This window comes from Rissa tridactyla, chromosome 6 (assembly GCF_028500815.1).
Source record: "Rissa tridactyla isolate bRisTri1 chromosome 6, bRisTri1.patW.cur.20221130, whole genome shotgun sequence".
NCBI lineage: Eukaryota > Metazoa > Chordata > Aves > Charadriiformes > Laridae > Rissa > Rissa tridactyla.
In genome coordinates this window covers 25,558,217-25,579,539 of record NC_071471.1, presented here as the reverse complement: position 1 = coordinate 25,579,539, position 21,323 = coordinate 25,558,217, and the positions used below count along the sequence as shown (strand labels likewise).

The 21,323-nt window shown below is 38.5% G+C and overlaps 1 long non-coding RNA gene across 3 annotated transcripts in view; it reads right to left on the bottom strand.

The window, feature by feature from the left end:
- LOC128911471 (uncharacterized) overlaps positions 1–21,323 on the bottom strand; it is a 574,472-nt gene that overhangs the window by 28,767 nt on the left and 524,382 nt on the right. For all 3 annotated transcript variants that reach the window (XR_008467089.1, XR_008467088.1, XR_008467090.1), the window contains one exon: positions 12,483–12,716. This is a non-coding gene — a long non-coding RNA (uncharacterized LOC128911471). The remainder of the gene's footprint in view (positions 1–12,482; positions 12,717–21,323) is intronic.

The window sequence follows — 21,323 nt, the reverse complement described above, 5'->3', positions numbered from 1 at the left end:
GTCGTACTGCAGGGGTACCGAGTATCTATGAGTTGGATGGTTGATACTCCTGAACATATATGATAAATGAAGTTGTATCCAGATTCTAATGCATACTTAAAACTTTTAGTGTCAGCCTTCCACCTGGCACTGAGGTTAAAAAGTCACTTGCATAGCACAGCACCTCAGCAACGAATGGCAGAAATTGTCCATCAGGACCTATGTCTCACGAGCTAAGGCTTCTCAGCAGTCTTACAAACTTCTCTCCTTTTTGTACTGTGCATTTTTCACTGTTTCGCCTCATTTTATGAATGCCAGCCTGATTGAAAAGGGCAAGGAGAATAGCAAGCATTCTGCAGGGTAAATGGGAAGAGAAGTGGACAGTAGCTTTTCTTAAAATGTCACTGCTCATAAGGAGCTTGTGACAGCCCAGCATTATATATGGCTCGCTTTTAAAAAGGTGTTGTTAAATATACACTATTTCTCTCATCTTTTTGGCCTACTATTTTAATCACCTCCACACTGAGTTTTTAAAAGTATTTTGAACTGCTACTTGTTACAATGCTTTGTCATGTTTTCTAGCCACTGGAGCGATGCCGTCCTGAATCTAGACAAAGTAGGAACATTACGGCTGTCGAATACTGGTATTTGACAGAACCAGTTATTGCTTTAGCAAAAAACATCAAAGCCCTCTGTGCACTGACTTGTTATAAGAACCCGTTGTGATGGGATATAGGGGGCGCGTGTGCATGTGTTGTTAAAGCGCTTTTAGTTTATTTACCCGTACACTTTGACTGGATCATCCGTTGGGGTTAGCACTCTGACCTCAGCTGCAAATGTCATCAGAGACATTGCATTTAATGTGAACGTGGTCACGGCACTAAACCAGCTAGTAGGTTTATTCTAGATTTTATGTGGAAAACTGATACTGAATACATTTAGAGACACATAAAATACATCTCATACATATTGCTTTTGACATATTCGGTCTAAAAACTATGGAGAGGATCTACATCACAGCTTTTTTGAGGGTGTCTTCTATACACATTTTTAACTCGTTAAGATCATCTAGAAATTTTAAGACCATTAAGAATTAGCATAAACACAATTATATGAAGTGTCATTAAAGTAATTTATGCCTCACTATAAAGTTTCAAAAGAATATATACTTTTCAATTTTTTTCCCTATAATGTATCTAAAATGTAACTGATCCACACAGAAAACAGTAGATAATAATCTTAGGAATCTTCCTACTTTAAATGGATGTCAACTAAGAGTAAGTGATTTTTTTTCAGTAAATGGCTACTATAATTGACCATTTAACACCTTCCTTAACATCAGTGTGCTTAGATAGCATTTTCAAGCAGTCCTCAGGGCTGCATCTCTCTGGAGTCAACCCCTTGGTCTGTTCTGGGCCACTGTGATCTCCTACTACAGGAGAAATATGTAGGGAGAGTGGAGGCTAAGTTTCCCTTAGTACAAAACCAAAAGTGCGAGAGGAAGAATGGATTCTGGAGAAGAAACATTTGAGGTCTCTGTCCTTGTCTGCGCTGCTGTGATATTGAAGGTTTCCTCCCTCCCTTTAAAGCTCAGCTAATTCTCGTGTTTGGGTTAGGGCTTGGATCTGTAAGTCAGGAGGAGAAGACATCCAGTGAGGCTCATTCTTTGAATTGTTCACCACCTCCTCTGCAACTGCAGCAGAGATAGGAGCCTGCTGCCTCTCATCAGCCTGGGGCTGGGGCAGGGCTTGATAATGCATGAAAAGCTGATCCACATTTCCGGAGAGGAGAGCTTACGGCTGTGACAAAATGGAAGAAGAGAGGATGTCTCTTCCCAGCCAACATTGCTATTCACATGCCAAAATTAAGTGGTGACGCCTAAGGTTATGGTTACAGATGGCGGTGAGTTATTCAGGAAACACAGCAACGTTTCTGGACTGCCTGGCAATGGTGAGGTGGATTTTCAGCCACGCTCTATGGCTGCAGCACCTTATCTTGCTTTTTGGAAGAGTTCAGTGTTGCTGCTTCAGGCCCAACATATGTCCAGGCTGGGCCTTGGGCGAGGCTTGGGGATGAGCAGCAGAAGATGAGGTGGCCATCTCGAGTAGATTTAGGAGCAACAATAAAGAATAGCTTGGGAGCTCCGAGGTTTCACAGCACTGCATTGAGTCTTTCTTTGGGTGTGGCAAGTGCTCATTTTTGAGCTGAAATATTTATTAAGGTTTAGATTTAAGGTGGTTTAAGCCTGGGAAGAGATGACAGTGTTACTTCAGCAGCTTTCTCTCTCTGTTTTCAGGCTAGGAAGTTCAGAGAATGAGACAACTCCAGCAGCAAGCACTGAAAATGCTCGTGGGCTTTTCATTCCTGTGCTTTGTTCATCATTTAGCTTCTCCAGTACTGACAGAAGCCCTGTTCTAATTGTAAATCTAAATCAGCTGAATATTGATCCCTGAGAGGTCTGATTATATTTGTCCAAAATAATAGAGATGAGTAGCTGACTCTAAAGACAACTCTAAACTTCCCCATCTAACAATTTAGATCTCAGACTAATGAGCTCTTAAGTAATTGGGTCAGCCATAAATAGGGTTGTTTGCAAAGACAAGAATACATTAATCTGTAAAGGTCGTATTGCTAGTATCGCTGAGAAGCATTACGATATTTACATCCCAGTTTTGAGGATCGATTGGCTGTAGTCAGATTGCATCTGTTTCTTTTAAAGATATTCAAACTAAAGAGTGCCCAGGAGGTTTCTTCCATGTAGTCCACAACACAAAGTATATACTTAGGTTCAAGGCAGAAAAGATTTTGTTTAAGTAGTCATGTTATTGACATTACTTTCTTTAAAGGGTATTGGGATAGAGTATATCTCCTATGAAGACTTGCAAAAACCAGTATTGATTTCTGGATGTTTACTTCAGGAAGGAAGAAAAGACTTTCCTAGTTTCGGAGGTCCAAGGGATTATTAGGGACAAGGGGAAAAAAAACCCCAGGATCTGCTTGTTCAGTATCTGTCTGATAAGGGATAAAAGGTTCTCTACAAACCTGGATTCACCTTAGAGAGATGTAGGGACCTCTGCATTGTATCCCATTATATTACAGTGGCCTTTCTTTTCTCAGCTCTTACAGGAACTCTTTTTGTACCCTGCTGAGGAATAATCGATTTACTTTGGGACTTCTCTTCTGCCTTGTCTGACTGAACCTAGTATCTCAATGGTCTTTGGGAAGTATAAATTGTAGCAAACGTAAAAAGGATGTGATTTTACACCCTTGCCTGAGCTTGTCACGGGAATGTAGGAAACATCAGCACTGAAACACTGTGAATTGAAATTGCTCACTCCGTTTGCTTCGCTTTGTACGTGTTCTTCACTCTGACCGTCTTCTCTCTTCCTGAGCTCCCCCATCAGGCCATTAGAGAATAAGAGTTGAAGTGGTTTTCTAAACCATTAAATTAGAAATAAAGTGCACGGTATACTGCTGTCTTCAGCAGATTTCTGGAGGATTTAAACCCCATTGTTGCAGTCCTTATTTAACCTGTGCAAACAAAAGCCCCTTAGCATAAGATGCAATTAAAATTCGTGAACTTATGCTGTGAATCTTAATCTAAATGCAATCCTGCTCTGTCCTAAAAAAAAGGCCCAGAATAATTTACAGCTTAAAGTTCCACATTAAAACTTTCAGGTTTTGAGTTGGGGTCACAGGGGAAACAGTACAGCATGAAAACAGTCAAGAAATCCAATGAAAAAGAACTGAGGTACTAAAATAGGCCAGACCTAATAAAATGTCAGAGGAAAGAACTGGTAACTAAATCTGAGCAAACACCTCATCATGAATAATTTCATTATTTCTATCTCATTTTCCCTATTTATAAACTGTGCATGATCTGACTGGGGAATTCTCAAATGTAATCCTTATTTAAAATATATATGAATAAATTTCTGCACAGTCCATACACATCACGAATTGCAAGGGGAATTTTCACCAGAAAGCTCTGTGAAGCACTAGGATCAATGGATGACTCCATTAAGATTACACAAAAATAAACAATTTAAGATGCAAGAATTTAAAATTTTCCATTTCAAAATACCTGTACATTCAATATTGTTTGGAATATTTGAAATAGAATTTAAACACCCCTTGAATTATTACGGAATGGAAAGTTCATAACAGAAATTCACTAGATAAAGGAAAGCATTAAACTCATATTCAAAACCAGAAAATTCTGCCAAAAGAATAATATAACTACTATAGAACAAATGTCTTTAGTCAAATAGTTTAATGCTTGAAAAATGCAGTTCTGGGTTGATCAAATGTTAAAAGTTTTCAATAGACTTCTGTGACTAATTCTACCAAAAAACTAGGGAAAGGAGTCATCTAACCAATTCAATTTCTATCTAAAAACAATCAAAACAACCACCACAACAAAACTGAGTAATAAAAATAAATACAAAATAAAGAAATGCCAAAATAACACAAAAATCCATTTCAACTAAGTCAACTATGTTCAGCTTCACTTTGCAGACAGAATGAACAGATGCTCAGTTTGGGATAACGTCTTACTTTTATGATTATCTGCTTCTAAATATAATTATTAGTAGGAGGCAATATTACTATTCACGGAATCACGGAATCTTCAGAGTTGGAAGGGACCTCTAGAGATCATCTAGTCCAACTCCCCTGCTAGAGCAGGATTGCCTAGAGCACATCCCTCAGGGCTGCATCCAGGCGGGTCTTGAAAATCTCCAGAGAAGGGGACTCCACAACCTCCCTGGGCAGCCTGTTCCAGTGCTCTGTCACCCTCACTGTAAAGAAGTTTTCCCGTGTATTTGAACGGAACTTCCTATGTTCTAGCTTGTGCCCATTGCCCCTTGTCCTGTCGCTGGGAACCATTGAAAAGAGCCTGGCTCCGTCCTCCTTAAACCCACCCTTTAGATACTTGTAAACATTAATCAGGTCCCCCCTCAACCTTCTCTTCTCCAGGCTAAAGAGTCCCAGCTCTTTCAGCCTTTCCTCATAAGGGAGATGCTCCAGTCTCATAATCATCTTGGTTGCCCTACGCTGGACTCTCTCCAGTAGTTCCCTGTCCCTCTTGAACTGGGGAGCCCAAAACTGGACACAGTACTCCAGTTGTGGCCTCACCAGTGCAGAGCAGAGGGGGAGAATGACCTCCCTCGACCTACTGGCCACAGTCTTCCCTATGCAGCCCAGGATGCCATTGGCCTTCTTGGCGACAAGGGCACACTGCTGGCTCATGGATAATTTGCTGTCTACCAGGACCCCCAGGTCCTTCTCCTCAGAGCTGCTTCCCAGCATGTCCGCCCCTAATATATACTGGTGTTTGGCATTCTTCCTTCCCAGGTGCAGGACCCTACACTTGCTTTTGTTGAACCTCATTAGGTTCTTCTCTGCCCAGCTCTCCAGCCTGTCCAGGTCACGCTGGATGGCAGCACGGCCCTCTGGAGTGTCGGCCACTCCTCCCAGCTTGGTATCATCAGCAAACTTGCTGAGGATACACTCTGTCCCCTCATCTAGGTCATTAATGAATATATTGAACAAAATTGGTCCAAGTATTGACCCCTGAGGGACACCACTCGTTACAGGCCTCCAACTGGACTCTGCCGCTGATCACAACCCTCTGAGTTCTGTCACTCAGCCAGCTCTTGACCCACCTCACTGTCACCTCGTCTAGCCCATACTTCCTCAGCTTCCTAATGAGGATGTTATGGGAGACAGTGTCAAAAGCCTTGCTAAGGTCAAGGTAGATGACATCTACGGCTCTCCCCTCATCCAGCCAACCCGTTATAACATCATAGAAAGCTATCAGATTGGTCAGGCATGATTTACCCTTGGTAAATCCATGCTGACCACTTCCAATAACTTCCTGTTCCTCTATGTGTTTGGAGACGACATCCAGAATGAGTCGCTCCATTACCTTCCCAGGGACAGAGGTGAGACTAACCGGCCTGTAGTTCCCTGGGTCCTCCTTCTTGCCTTTTTTGAAGATTGGAGATTCTTCCATATATATAGCAACAAAATACGTATTTGTTAGCTACGCATACTAGTGGAACAAACTCAAGAAGGGTCAACAAATTGTGAATTAATGAGAGGATGACACCACTAACTTGCTTAAGCCAGATAGGCCTGAAGGAGGATTGAACCAGAAAGGAAGTCGCTGTATTTTTTCATTTCATCTCAAATCTTCTCACAAATCTTCTTTCATCTCAAATCTTCTCTTCACCAGTTGTTCCAAAAAAAACACCCCTAAAGAACTCACACACAGACCTAACAAAGAAAATGTTGTAAACTGCTTTCTGGCATAAGTTAGGACATGGCAGAGATTTCAATATAATTTATGAAATAAAATTTGCAAAAGCAGTATTACAAAGGTCAATTTTTTTTTTTTTTTTTTTTTTAAGATTTCACACTTATGTTTGATTGTGAGACTTGCACGCTCTGTGGAAATAAATTGTGTTAAGCAAATACCCAAACACTATCAGCTATTTTTGTTCTCTCTTGGTCATTCTTATTATCTGCTTCTGCTTGATAGAATTGTACGAGCAAAACAGTTTCTGTAGGATAACAGCCACAAGCTCAAGCATCAATATCAACATTAATAAATTTACTATTTCTCCTTTGTCGTACAGTTTGTCATCTAGTTAGCTTTCAGAACATGCATTAACTAGTATTTTAGAAAAAAACTTTTCTCCCAATGATACGGAGTTTTTTTAAAACTGCCTGGCCAGGTTTCAGTCAAATGATGTTTCAGCACGCTGAACGTTACTAGCTGAAACGTAATAAGATGGTCTGAGCTTTTAACTGAATCTGCAGAGATATTTAAGTGATAGAGCTTGGTTTTACATCTCATTTGAGGAACTTCAGTGCCCTCATCCTGGAGCCACTCCTGTGTTTTGTTGCTCTCCTGAATTAATTCATTATCTTTTCAACATAGTCTAATTGGTGAATGAAGCACATAAGACACCAAAGATGCCTTGCCAGGAAATTGCTCTTTTTGAAGCTATAGCTGTAATTTAACTCTGCAATAAATGTGCACACAGTCAGCACAGGTAAGGAGGGGGGCCCAAAACATTCATCACCATGTGATGCTGGCTGCTAGCTAGAAACACAGAATATGGTGCCTGTAACCTCTAGGGAGTTAGTCCATCATTAGATTAACCACCACCATGGTAAGGCCATACATCATTGAAAAAGACAGGCACAGTGTTGGCAATACAAGAATAATAAGTAGAACAACTTGCACTGTCACTTTGCATAGGAATGCAGAGAAGTCTTATAGATGCTGGTGAGGCAGGGGAGGGTGAATAGGTAGTCATTACCTCAGGAGAAAAATGATAAACCATGCTCCTATTCAGCAGATGTGCCTTAGCTTATCAAGTTTATCTGCATTTAAAGTATGCTATGAGAACTAAATACATCAGTTACTCAACGTCTAAACATGCTTTTCCAACATGAAAAATATGTTTGGCTATCCTGATAAGACCTTAAATGCTTTTTATTTAACCTTAGCTTTCTCTACTTCAGTTTTAATGACAAATTGCTATTTACATGAAGTGTTTTCCAGCTAAGCTGCTTACCACAACATTGCTAGGGAATACTACAGCATGAATATATTGTATTCACATAGAGCCAGAATATCCCTGTTCCTCACAGCAGTACTGCCCTCAGGTACTTGGTGTCATTCAGTGTAACAAGTAAGGTCTTTAATGTAAGACGATCCCTTGTGAGAATCTTTTAAGTCCTTTTGCGCTCACTAATTGGTTAGAGTATTCAAGGACAAAAACGAGGCATGAGTTTCAGAACAGTGGATGAGTTTCAGGGCAGTGGGTGCAATTAATTTATTTTTTAAATTTTGGTGTTAATGGAAGGGGAAGACTTCATTTTGAGAGTTCCCCACAGAGAAAAGACATTTATTTACTACGGATAGTGCAGACTCCCATGGCACATAGTATTGAGGATCCTCATTCTTTAGTTTAATTTCAGTCTATCCCTCCCTTTTCCTTTTGCTTCAAAATTTCATGAATTGAAATAAAAGTACATATAGAGAGTCAACGTAGGGCATTTCTTCCTTCTGTTAGCAGGCTTTGCACTATTCAGCGTCTAGAGACCTCTGCCTCCCACTCAAAGTTGGAAGGTCTTCCTTTTGCACACCCAGTTCATGTTGGACTGGGCGTGCGATGCACCAGCAAATAAGCAAAGAAGTCGCCTTTCTCTGTTGATGCCTCTTACCAGTCTCTGAATCTGAACTGTCTCAGTCATCTCTTGTTCCCTCTGTCTGATAAACTTGTCTACCTCATTTGTAACATACCAGAAGCTGTAATACTGTGGTATGTGAGGCTCTGGGAGCCTTTCAAGCTATTATTTTCTTGGCTCAGTCAATGCAAGCAGAATCGATTTACTAGCCTCTAAAAAATCTCTCTTCTTGTAGCAATTCAAACTAGCATTTAAGTAGAACTTTTCAGCAGAAAATCAGAACTAGAGAGCAGAGTATGATGATTCACTTATTAATGTAAAAAAGTATGTAACTTGTACGCATGACAGCAACCCCATACTTACAGGAACATTAACAAGTTAATACACCATTCCATTTCTCATGTCTATAATTACGTGAACTTCTGAAAACAATGTTTTCCTCCTCCTACGAAGGGTCATCTATACGCTACCCAGTCAATAATTTTTTACAGAATGGAGGAAAAAATATACTAGCAGGCCACTGATTTGTTTTATAATCTTTGGCAGAAAGATAACATTTAGATAGTTAAATCTATTTTAGAAAGAAGATCTTGATACACTGGCAAAAACCTTAATCACTTGTACACTTCATGCTCTTACTAAATTCCTCAGATTGGGGACACATAAGCAATGGGATCCTAATGGTCTGTGTCCTGCAAGAAGGTAATTGAGCCTAGAGCATATTCCTGCGATGGCGATAATCTCCAATGCACTGATATAAATCCTGCAATAGCTAACACTTGATCTCGCCTAAGCTCTGCTCAAACAAACCCCCCCCTACCTTAACATGGCTCTGCAAGGAGTTTTATCCCTTCTTCCTTTTCCCTCGCTCTCTCTCCTCACATATGGACTCCTGCACGCTTGAATGGAGGACTGGGCCTAAAAATGGAACTCCGACTAAATAAAATATACTGAATTAGTTCAATCACTTATCAATCAAGAAATGGTGACTTACTGGTATGAATATTAACAAACCAAACCAGCTGCAGCATTAATGAAGACAGTGCAGACAAACTTTTTAAAAAAAAATATTTTTCAGGATGAAAAATAACCAAGAACATTGGGTAACTGCTGAAGCTTAAGTAAAATAAAATAAATTTCTTTTATATTCTTTTCTCAGTGTGGAGTGGCCTATATTTTCAATTAATTTAAAAAAAAAAAACCACCACCAAAAAACACACAAAAAACTTTAGTAAGCATACTCTGGAAAAAAAAACACTTTCCTTCTAATTAGGATGGCATATTATTTATGTATCTAGATTTTAATTGCACTCACTTGATATACTCATTAAAATTATTTTAATTACAATCAAGCTTCTTACTTTTTTCTAACTGCATTAGACTCTAACATTCAAGGAAAGGAAAAAAAAACGAGTCCTGAACAAAATTCTGGCACCAGTCATTCCTTGAATCTGAATCGAACCCTATTTCTTTTGACAGATAGAAATAAACATCATCAGATTGCACACACAGACAGGGCCAGCCCACGGTCTTTTCTCCTAAACCTCCGTATTGCTCCCCAGTAGCCCCATTAATATGCCCTTTCCCAGTCACACGCTGGCTCCTCCTGCCACTGTGACTCGCCACGACTCCACAGCTGCTCTCAGCGCGAGCCATGGCCCATTTCTGCCTCCAGCCTTGGTGCTCCCCATATTCTCCTGCCTGTGGTCCCAGGACCCACCTCCCTCCCTCCCTCCACAGCCTCTGGCCACGGGCGCAGGCTCCGAAGGAGTGTGTTACTGCAGCGGGCACCTGCTCAGCCCCGGCACTGACCTGCAGCAGCACAAACAGGGGCAGAGAGAGGGATTTACAGATTCCTGGACCTGTCCCTCCACATGCAGAGGGATCTAACTGTTCCTGATGAACCTGTCAGGTCTGGGGGCATTTCTGCCCTTAAGAGTCAATCTGTTTCCTGTTAGGAGGGTCCCTCTCCCTCCCCCCTGCCATCTGAGTTTCCACAGAAAAAAATCACGCTGCATAGTTCAACATAAGACATTTAGGAACATACTACGGAGTTCCAATTCCTTTTGGAGTCACTGTCTTTCCAGGTGCTTCAGAGACTTGCATGCTACATTGTTTTTTACAAGAGAGGGGGAAATACATTTTTGCTAAGAGGGCTATTTAAAAATTCTTATTCTATTACCTTCAAACATGAGTTTAGGTATATTCTTCAGAAACGGTCCCTTGGCCATTACCATAATGGTGACTACTGAAACAAGTCAAATGAAGCTTGACAGACCTCGGTAAGACCTCAGTCTAGCAAAGTAGTTAAAAAAAAACCAAGCAAGCATGAAACTTCCCTGCATCACTTAAATTTTCAGAAATAAGCAAATGCCAAACTGCTTAGTGTAGTAAGTCCCATGTAGGTGTACACTACATGACAACTACCTCTTTGGATTCAGTTTGTTAAATTTCTCGCATTTTTGGAACATCCAACCATTCTATGAAAATATGTAAAAGATTTCTGAATCACTTTTTTTAGAAGATATAACAGAAAACTTTTAATTAATTTCATTAGCTTTTGTATTAGCTAAGTTCCACTTCACTGAACAAGTCTTTATTCTCCATTTCTGAAGAAATTTAAAAATAAATAATGGGGGGGGGGGGAATTAACATAAAGTAAAGTTATTGAGAGCAATTACAAATAACCTCTGGATCACAGAGTACATTAAGTAATTTTTTCTCAAGAATTCAGTTATTTCCAGCATTTTGGTTGCTGAATTATAAGTACCACCTTTGCAACACTTTATGTTGTTTTGTCTTGTTAACCCATCTGGCGCTCTGAGGGTTTAACTATTCACAGTGCTGAATTCCTGCTAAGTTGAATTTGTATAAAAATATTTTAACGGGCATTATTTCAACATCTGGTAGTGTAACTAGCATTTTCTTCCTAAGGAAATTATGTTCATTCCTCTTCCCTCCCCTTTCAATAAAACACACTATTTTTACTTATTTATTTCTGTTCACTTACAAAGCAAAATATGAAAGAGCAATTTCAGTAATGTCTTTTCCCTTTCTCATAAACACTTAGATTATATTTTATTTAAACAGGATCCAAAATTGACACACAGAGAGCATATACTGTAAGAATTCTGACACATATGAAATAATAAAGTTGAAAGTTCTTAAATTTTCTTATATACTGGAGCTATGAGACTTTTCTGAAACTTTAGGGAAACTCAAATCAAGATTGAAATTTTTAACCTCTGACTCTTCCCATAATACCAGGAAAGCATTCCCCAGCAACAAGGAGGTTTCAACACTATAACATTTTTCTTCTAAGATTAGGAGATAAGACTATTACACACACAGTCACATAACGTATTTCATGTAGTCTTAATGATCTAGATTCATTCAGATCTGTGCTCTCCCTGATGGTCTTTCACTTTTCACCAAAACATAGGTTGCTGCTGCTGGAAGATCTTTGTGGTCAGAAAAACTAACCCTTGAGAATATTCCATTTCGGAGAGCTTTTCTGCTGGTTGAATAGACAGGAACGATGCATGGGAAGCACGGTCATCTTTTGTCCCCTTTATTACCAGTTCATTTACAACATATTCCATACCCACACCGACAGTCATAAAATTTGTAAGGTAGATCTCAGCAGTGGGAGTTCAGGTTACTAAATTCTTCTTAGCCAGATTCCACTCTGCCTAGTTAAAATATATAAAAGCTTTCTTTTTTTTCTTTTTTCTTGTACATGCCTGGGCTACTCGTCAGTGTCTTAGAACACAGCCTGATTTAGCTGTACGTGCTCTGTGTCATATGCTTACACAATCAGAGCTATTGGACTGTAGGCTCACAAGGTCAAGGCAACTTATGGTTATCAGAAATTTTAAGTGGTACAACACATGAGTTGGAAGCTCCCTGTAATATATCACCATCACTGTGTGCTTTTCCTATTCTCTGGATTTTTATATTAGGGTGCATCTCAGTCATAGTGTTTCCTACCTGTAGGTCATAGCAATTTTCACTAGCTGCAACCTCAATAGCCTGGCCACGCACCATTGTTAGTGGGCACTGGGAAACTATTTTGACAGGAGGTCAAATAACTTTTTAGTATTTCTTATCCAGAAGGACTGAAAGGATTTATAATCCATCCTATTGCAAAAAAACAAGTTACTGGGAAGAAAGGGATGGTGGAATGTTCCCTAGCTTTCAAAACCTGTAGAAAACCCTTTACAGAAAATGCACATAAGCAGGTTTTTATAAATTTTAGAAAAAGGAGATTTATGAGTAAGGATTTGAGTGGGAGTTACCTGTAATGGCAGCATCTTGAAATCCAGCAGAGTTGTTCTTCACTGCTGACCATAGCAGTGTTGACTTAAGCAAACCACCAAACCCCTTAATTGAGGGGATGTCCTTCACACATAATGAACAACAGCACACTGATATTGTCACTCCTGAGAGAGTTTTATCTCCGAAATCACCCGTCATCTGTGCCGATTAGTGCATGCCTAAGATCTTTGGCAACCCCATGCATCTCTGGATAGCTGTAAATCAGAAGACCATATTAAGTTTAATCATTAGCAAAAGTCCAGGAAACAGAGCAACACAGTAAGTCTGAGAACACATTTTACCAAATTTATCTCAATGCTAAAATTTTCAAAAGAGATACATACATCTGGTCCTGTGTATTTATAATGCATATCTGTTGAACCCAGTATCATTATTTTCCTACTACAAATGGCGCACAGCACTTTTCAGTTTAATTTCTGCTTCTACAGCTTCCAGTGAAAGATCTGCCCATTAGTTGTTTCACTGAAAATACGCAAGAAACAATGATATTTTAAGATATTGTTCATTGTATATAAATTGTGATTCCTCTGAAATATACTGCCTTAATAAGACAATATTATTGCATGGTACAGACAGAAAAGAAAGTGAAATAATTGGTTTTCAGTGTTTGAGCAGCTTTGTTCCTTTGTATTCATTCAGCTGGCTGTCGGTGGAGTGAAGATTTCATTACAGAGTGAGCTATTGGTTCCAATAAGATCTTAGTGAAGTATTATTTCTGCTTTGAAATCATGTTTAAATGATGTACCCTATGAGGTTAACTTTTAAGGGCTAAATCATCATGGAAAAATGTTAAAAAACTAATTCATTGTACTCAGAAGTTAAACCTGGTTCCTGATGCAGCCTGAGGAAGGACTTGCCTGGAAGTGCATCAGCATGGGAGGCAGGTGGACAGGGAGGCAGGCTGGGGGGCAGCTGCCTTCTTGCTCCTTGTAAAGGGGGAGAAAAGCACCAGGTGGACTTTCTGACATTGATCAGCAAACCCCACAACCTCCTGTGAGCCGGTGTCGGAGCACAAGATAGGGAAAAGTGAAGGTATTTCCATCTATTTCATACACACAAATTAAAAGATACTTAGCATGTAAATATTCACATAAATGAGTGCACTCTCATTTCCTTTTACTTCGTTGTGTGTGCAGTACTACTTTCAATCTAGCCCACATAATTTAGAGGGTCTGACATCTATTGCCCTGATCTCATCTATCACCAGCCCATCTCCATTTTAGAACCAGATACTCAGTGTACGATTTTTACTGTAAAATTGAATTTGTTTCTTGTGACAGAGTAGGCTTGTTGAATTTATGATTTAACATTGAACATCCTTCACCTTGAAAGTAGCTCTCCTGCTGTAAAAACAAGGCATCTCTCTCATGAGAACACTATAACATCATGATACAGATGCCCATCCTGTTAGACAAGGTCGTGCCAGCAGAAACTAAACTTAATTTTCTGAGGTGTTCCAAGGTTTAGCCCTATTTTTCACTTTGCAAGGATAAATATTGGGAAATACTTTATCCCAGTGTAATAACTGCCCTTTCATCAGTGGAACAAAAAAGTATTCGATGTTCAGTTCAAAATGGCTGAGTGAAAGAAAATACAAAATCATGCTGAAAACATATTATTTGCCTATCTGATGGTTGCTGCCTTTGTCTTTACGTCACAGAAAACAACTAAATTATCTCCCTTGTAGTTTGGAACCAGACTCTTCATTAGGGGTGGACATTTGAAACTATATTATTTGGATTTTTGCAAGTCCTTTGTCATTGGGTGTAGGTCCATCTGGCTCCATCTCTGAAAGGCAACCCAAGACCTTGCAACTCCTCATTTTCTAAGAAAAAAAATCCCCTGTGCCGCCGCCCCTCCCCCCCCCCCCCAAGTCTCTCCCACCATACCTTGCCTTCCTTTCCTGTTTTAGCTCATGTCTATTTGCAGATGATCTGCAAGAAGTTGCAACTTGCGTCCTACAGACAAGAAAGCAGGAACAACCATCCTTATCTGGTTGCACCTTTTTTGCTCATTCTCCTTCTCTATAAAAACTTAGCTGGTGCCAGCTCTAAAAGGTACTTAGCCATTTTCCAGACAAAGTAAACACTTGCAGGCTGCAAGTGAGCAGCTTTGTTCCTTTGTATTCATTCAGTTTGACTGTTGGTGGAGTTAAGACTTCATTACAGAGTGAGCTATTGGTTCTAATAAGATATTAGTGAAGCATTATTTCTGCTTTGAAATCATGTGTAAAAGATGTACCCTATGAGGTTAACTTTTATGGGCTAAATCATCCGGGATAAGTGTTAAAAAAGTCATTCACTGCACTCAGAAGTTAAACCTGGTTCCTGAAGCAGCTGGAGCTGCGTCACCCCTCTCTCAACATTAAGGAACTGAGATAGTGCAGACTAGAGCTCCTCAGATCTATTTGAATCCTTTTACAACCCCAAAAGGGGAATCAGTTCACAGCTGGAGAAATATTTCCCAATTATAATTTAAACTAGGGTCTGTGTGCTCCTTGGGCAGGCGAATGCACATCCCTAGCAGAATAGCTGGATTCTACAGCACTCTGGAGATCTTAGAGAAGATTTAGTTAAATAAAAATATTTACAAAAAAAAACCCCGAAACCCAAAGAGAACCATTCATGTGCTCTCTTAATACTAAATTCCAGCTTTTTTGCCTTGCTCTATATTACCATGCATGGAACTTTCCTGGCCAACAGCAACAATACTGAGCAAAAAATGCATGGTGCCCAATGTGAAGCTTTATTCTCCCTTTTAAGTTCATTAACTTCTGTGGTTGCAAGAAACATCAGAGCATCACAGACCATATGTTTCACAGCATAAACATTCAGCAAATCATCCATCACTTGCAAAGGCTTACCCCAAAGAGTGAGGCCTTTTTCAACAGAGAAGAAAGCCTGATGTGCTCCTGATATATTTATTCTTCAGCTATAAGAATGTGCACCCTTGAAGGAACTATGATTGTTTATGCAATTGGATCACAAGGTATCACAAGCAAAGGATGTATAAACCTACATTTTTCTGGGAGGCGATGAAAGATTATAGTACTAAGGGCTCAACACTTCTCAGATGTTTTTTTTCCTCTTTCCTCGAGCTGTTCAAATTTTATATGGCCTAACTTCTCATTTCGATTTCTTTTCTACTACTGTATATTTATCCCTTACTAAGAAAAAATCACCAGAAGAAGCTATTTTGAAGTTTTAACCAACAAATCCAGTGTAATCAGCAGGCCTTGATTCTCAAAGTTGAAGGTTTATTTTAGAATAGCATGCCATGTTTAATCAGTTTTACTAATACTGCACAGTACTATCTGCTTTGACAAGAATATGTTGATCATATTACAGAATGATTACTGCTAATGGAGATCTTTTAGACAAGATTAGATTTTGCTTCTGTCCAGATGCCTCAAAGAACATTATTAGTTTTTGGTGTCATATTTTCGTAACATTAATATGATCAGCTTATGGGCTTGCTCATATGCTATAACTGCAGCAATTTATCTGACAGTTAAGCTGTCAGGACCATGCAGCATCTAACCCAATGAACACTGCTGCAATCTGTATCAAATTAGGCAATGCCCGCACAATCTTACCCTAGCTGTGATTTGACCAATGAATATGCTAATGAGCCCCCAACCTTTGAGATCCAGAAATTTGCATTGTGCAGTTCAATAGCTTTTTCCAAGAAAGCTGATTACTTCATGATAATATCCCTAACAGTGAATCTGCATATTTTTAAAGGAACGTAGGGTTTTTTTTTCATAAATCAGCAAAACGGGATTCAGAGCTGTGCTACTTTGACAGCTAATTAATGTGGCACTGTATGGGAAAACCATTAGTATAACAGCAGTTGTGATAGCAGGTTTTCTATATACATACAGAAAGGATGATAAATTACTTTGTTTATAAAGTACTTTTCTGTTCTTTCAAAGTTACCGGATATCTGCAAGTACCTTTCATGACCTGTATTTACTAGTTAGACACAAAAAAAAATTATAAAACCTGAGAAGCGTAAAGATTAGTTTTAATACATTTTGACTAGAGAACCTTACAATATCAACTAAGCAATACTATTGCCCTTAAGTTTAATAATACACGCTGATATGCAGTCTGATGGTATGCTTCATTCCTTTTGATAATATGCCTTTAAAAACAATGTCCTTTAGGGTCCAATGGACCATGAAATAGTCTCTGCAAAAGTACCAGTGGTGCCAATGCTGAGACAAACATTCATTTTGGCTGTCAGCTTTAAGGACTGTGGAAGAAATGAAGCACATTTATTATATACTGATGTATTCTGACTAGATAATCCTTTTCAGTTGTAGGCACTATAAAGCTGAGTGCAGATTACTGTGGGGGAATGTTTAAAAAATTCAGATGGGCTGAAACAGTTGTGCTTCCAATTTCACAGTTGGATAATTTGCTTTATAAACTTCTATTTAAAAGAAAGTTTTACTGGCAATGAAGTACGCTGAGTAAACAATCTATAATTTGAAAGCGAGTAACTTAGAGACAGTCAGAAACTGTTTCTACTAATGCAACATTTATTAATTAATATTGGAGTTTGCTTTTCTACGCTGCAGGCTTTTTCAAGGTTTTTTCTAAGATAACCACTGTCATTACAATTCTGTCAAAATTTACCCTTTAAAGTGTCACCATTTTATGGCATTTTGATAGTATGCTTATTTCTGTATATGATAGGGACTAATCAACTCATATTGAAATCAACAGGACTTCAGGATTTGGAACAGGATACTTAAATCATAGTATTTTGGTGCATTTTTCAATGCATAAGCTTCATTATTCCCGTTTTAAAGCTGGCAATAGGATGCAGAAAGCCTAGGAATTTTTTTCCTTATGCAGTAAATGGAAGGAGAAGCTATATCAAGAGATCTTACTTGGCTCCCGGCTACTATATCAAGAGATCTTACTTGGCTCCCGGCTACCGATATTCGACCTCGGCCTGCTGAGCCCGCATCATCAGGTCTTTTAAGAAACAATAAAAAGCAATCAGTCAGATGCAACATGTGTCTGACTGAAAGAGAGAGCAGAAATTAACAACTAGAAATACAGTCCTTTTTTTAAATGCACTTTTTTTTTTAAAGTCTATCAAAGCCCAAATCCAATGCACTGAAAATTAGCAAAATGCAGGCAACCCAAGAAGCCAAGAAGCAATATGATGTACGCAGTACATCATAACAACACTATGTTGTCCTACTCTGTTGAACCCTTTCTTTTTAAGCTCAAAATTTTCTCCGAAATTCAGAGTAGGGAAAATCCCTAAGAACAAATTAAGGAGGGAATCACCTCTAAGAAGCTTTATGCACATATACCTACGTGAAACTGGCATGCAAGGAAATTGTTCAACTGACCAGTGTTTATCTACTATAAATTTCATGGATGTTGTTGGAAGTTCTGGCATCTGAACTTCTGTACATTCTTCTAATTTGGAAGAAACAGTTTATACAGGTTCCTTAAACTCAGAGACACAAAACACAGATAGTCTGTTAATCTATGAAATTCTGATAATACTTAGATTTATTGCCTTGCTTACCTGCTTTTTAAAAACATGTGGCATGATACAAACACGATTCTTTAAATAGTTAATTAACTTTAATACATAACAATCACAAAACTGTTTTGTTTCTTTTTTTTAAACAGTTTTGTTTAACTCTTGAGAGTTCTGTGTTTGAGAGAGAGCAGAATTGACTAGAAACGAGAGGAGACTGCAGACTTCTGTAATGGCACAGTCTTTCTACACGGTGAAAAGCACGTTGTTCTCTAGTTTCTCTGCTAACGCATGCCACAGCTGAGGCAGCATGTCACCACTGAACACCTGCTTGAATCCTGTTTCATTTTGCTGGCATGCCACATTTCCGAAAATGCAATGTATTGCAGTCCATTACCTATGTATTACCGTTGTCTTTATGCACTCTGAGATCATACATATTACTTATGAGGAATGGGAAGAGCTGAATATCATTCATCTATATACTGAATAATGCATTCAGAAGCAGAATTTTGGCCCCAAATGCAGAATTCAGTTACCAGCTCTCATCCTACTTCAAAATTACATTGATGCACAGATCTTCCATTGGTGTTAATATCATTTAGATTTGAGTCGGGTTTAAACAAATTTCTAGACTGGAGCTTCGTAAAGAGGATAGGTAGGAGCGGTTCCTTTGAAACGAACTAGTGGCCTAAGAAAATGCATTTTACCTGCAAAAAATAAAAAGGCACTTTGTGAAAGCAAAGTTTGGATGCTAGACTGCAAACATCTAATTTGCTATAGGGCTGGACAGGCTGATGTTCACACCATGTGAGGCTTTGGTCTGCAAACTTAATAGATAAGGAAATCATCTACTTTGCCATATTATTTTCCGATGCTCATGATAATGTCTTTTGCAATGTGCAGAAATAAAAGTCACAAAAGATACTGATCAACATTACTTTACTCTCTGCTAAAAAAGATAATATTAAAAAAAGGTACTATTACGACAGGCGGCTTAGAACTTTTAGCAGAAATATAAATTTCCTGACTGTACACTTTCACAGTTTCATAAAGCTGACTTGGCAGCAGCAACATATCTACATAAAAGAAAATCAGAAATGCTCTTTGGAAGAATTAGAGATTCTTTTACCATAGCACATCTCTCAGAAATAAATATTTATCATCTGGTTGGAAACAAGAATTGCCTTTTATTTATGTCAATTTTATTAACCAATTAAGATTGTTACCATGACTGACTGAAACAAATATCAACATTTTTTTATAGTAAACCAGCTTTACTCTAAATTTACTTATTACCATAGTCTTACCCGCTTAGTTTATAATTAGGGGGTGGGATCATTAAAAATGGTGGGAAATTTTAGGCTAAGCTCTGGGAATTCTATGTAGCACTGAGGAGTGCTCTGTATAAACATTTGTAAATTGGGCTTGTTTCTTATTTGGTTCAGTGTTTGCGGTGGGTGAGGAACACACTCAGAGCAAACAATGTTTTGAATACACCTGAATAAAACTGCTAGTTTTGTTTCCTACCCAAATGCAATAGTGAAAAAAACCACACTTAAACTTGAAAAAAATTCATCCTGCCAAAATAAAATATTGTTTCCAAATTCTCTGACCCCTTAAACACTGAATTTAGTTAAATGCTATTTTCAAATATCATAGCAAAATGAAAACTTGAAACTTTTTGTTTAAAAATTGTCAAAACACAATGTATTTTATTTCCTGTTATTGAACATTGTTTTTACTTTGTTTAGTAGCAGTCTCAAAAGGCATTCAAATTATTTTGAGTGAGAAGCCTGAAATGGAGTTTTGTGAGAAACATTAGCTTCGCTAACTGTTTAAAAAAATCTACTTAAAGTATATTTTTCCCTATTGCATGTTCTCTCAGTCAGGAAAATCTCCATGATGTTTATTTTCTGCACCACTCTCTACATGTCATGAAGCATATGTTGTAGGGAACTGATTGCATTTCAGACTGACAGCTGCTTTGCTGTTCCAGTTCTCTGTCATGAAGGAAGATATCTAGCATTTAAGCAAAGAAATTCCTCAGTAATATGTTTGGACACTTGCCTTTAGAACTTAACCATTATAAACTCTGGGCTCAGTTTGCCTCGGCAGTTCACTATTCTGATTTCCTAATAGGCATTTCTTTTAGCTTTTATGCAGGTAGATAATTCTAACCAATAATAATTTCAATTCTTCTAGGAATTTGTATCTAACGCCATAGATAATGGCATAAATCCCCAGAAAAATCAAGGTATCCATTTTAAACTTTGTTTAGATCCTTCAGCAATTACGTAGTCCCTTAAAAGAAAATTGAGATCTTTTAAATAAGTCAAGGAGCTATAGATCATTCTTAGGTTCATTGGTCTTTTTCAGAATTCTTCTGGCACGTCAAATATGGAGGTTGATACCATTTCTTATAAACAGCTGGTTATCTCAGTACCAAGTTCAGTGGTGAGCTGACAAACTCATATTCTGAAATGTCACTGAGGTAGGAGATGCCCAGCTCTTTCACAGATACTGTCAATGCAGTTATTTTGGCGTTTCTCCTGTGAAAAATGCCTTTGCATTTCATTCTCAGATTTATTACACATAGGAAAATTGTTAAACTTTGAAGAGCTCATACTGCCACTCAACTTATAAATTAATTCCTTCCACTCGTTTTACTTTCAATCCTTCTGGCAAAGCTAGAGCTACACAGAGCACACTCAGATAATACACACAAGTAGACAATGAGATCCTTAACATCATACAGGGCCACCCAACGGTGATTCTTTCCAAACCATTTCTTTCTCCTAAGAATTGTAGAAAGGGTTGCAACAGGTTAGGTCATTTTATAGCTGACTTATTGACAGACCTCTACAAAAGTTCACATTTCTTAATATTTCATATGAACACTTAATTTTTGTAATCCAAGAACAGTTGATTGCTCTGAATTGCAGGTGCTATACTACCGTGATTGTAGTAATTAAAATAATTAGGATTGGAAGAAGTATAATTAAGTTATTAATATACACAGTCTTTGTCACATGCAGAACACAGGGCTTTTGACAAAGCAATAGAAGCAATGGGATAATCCTGCAAAGGGTTAAAGCGACCAATCAGATCAGAAGTCAGAAAACTGCCTTTTACATGAATTTGCAAGTGCAAAGTTTCTCATCATTGGACAAGCAAGTGATGTATATTATTTTCAATTCCAGTACATGTGTGTGTTGAGATAACATTAAGTTCAGGATACGTTTTTATTCCCAAAAAGGATTTTTGGTTTTGAGGAAGTTGCACCAGAA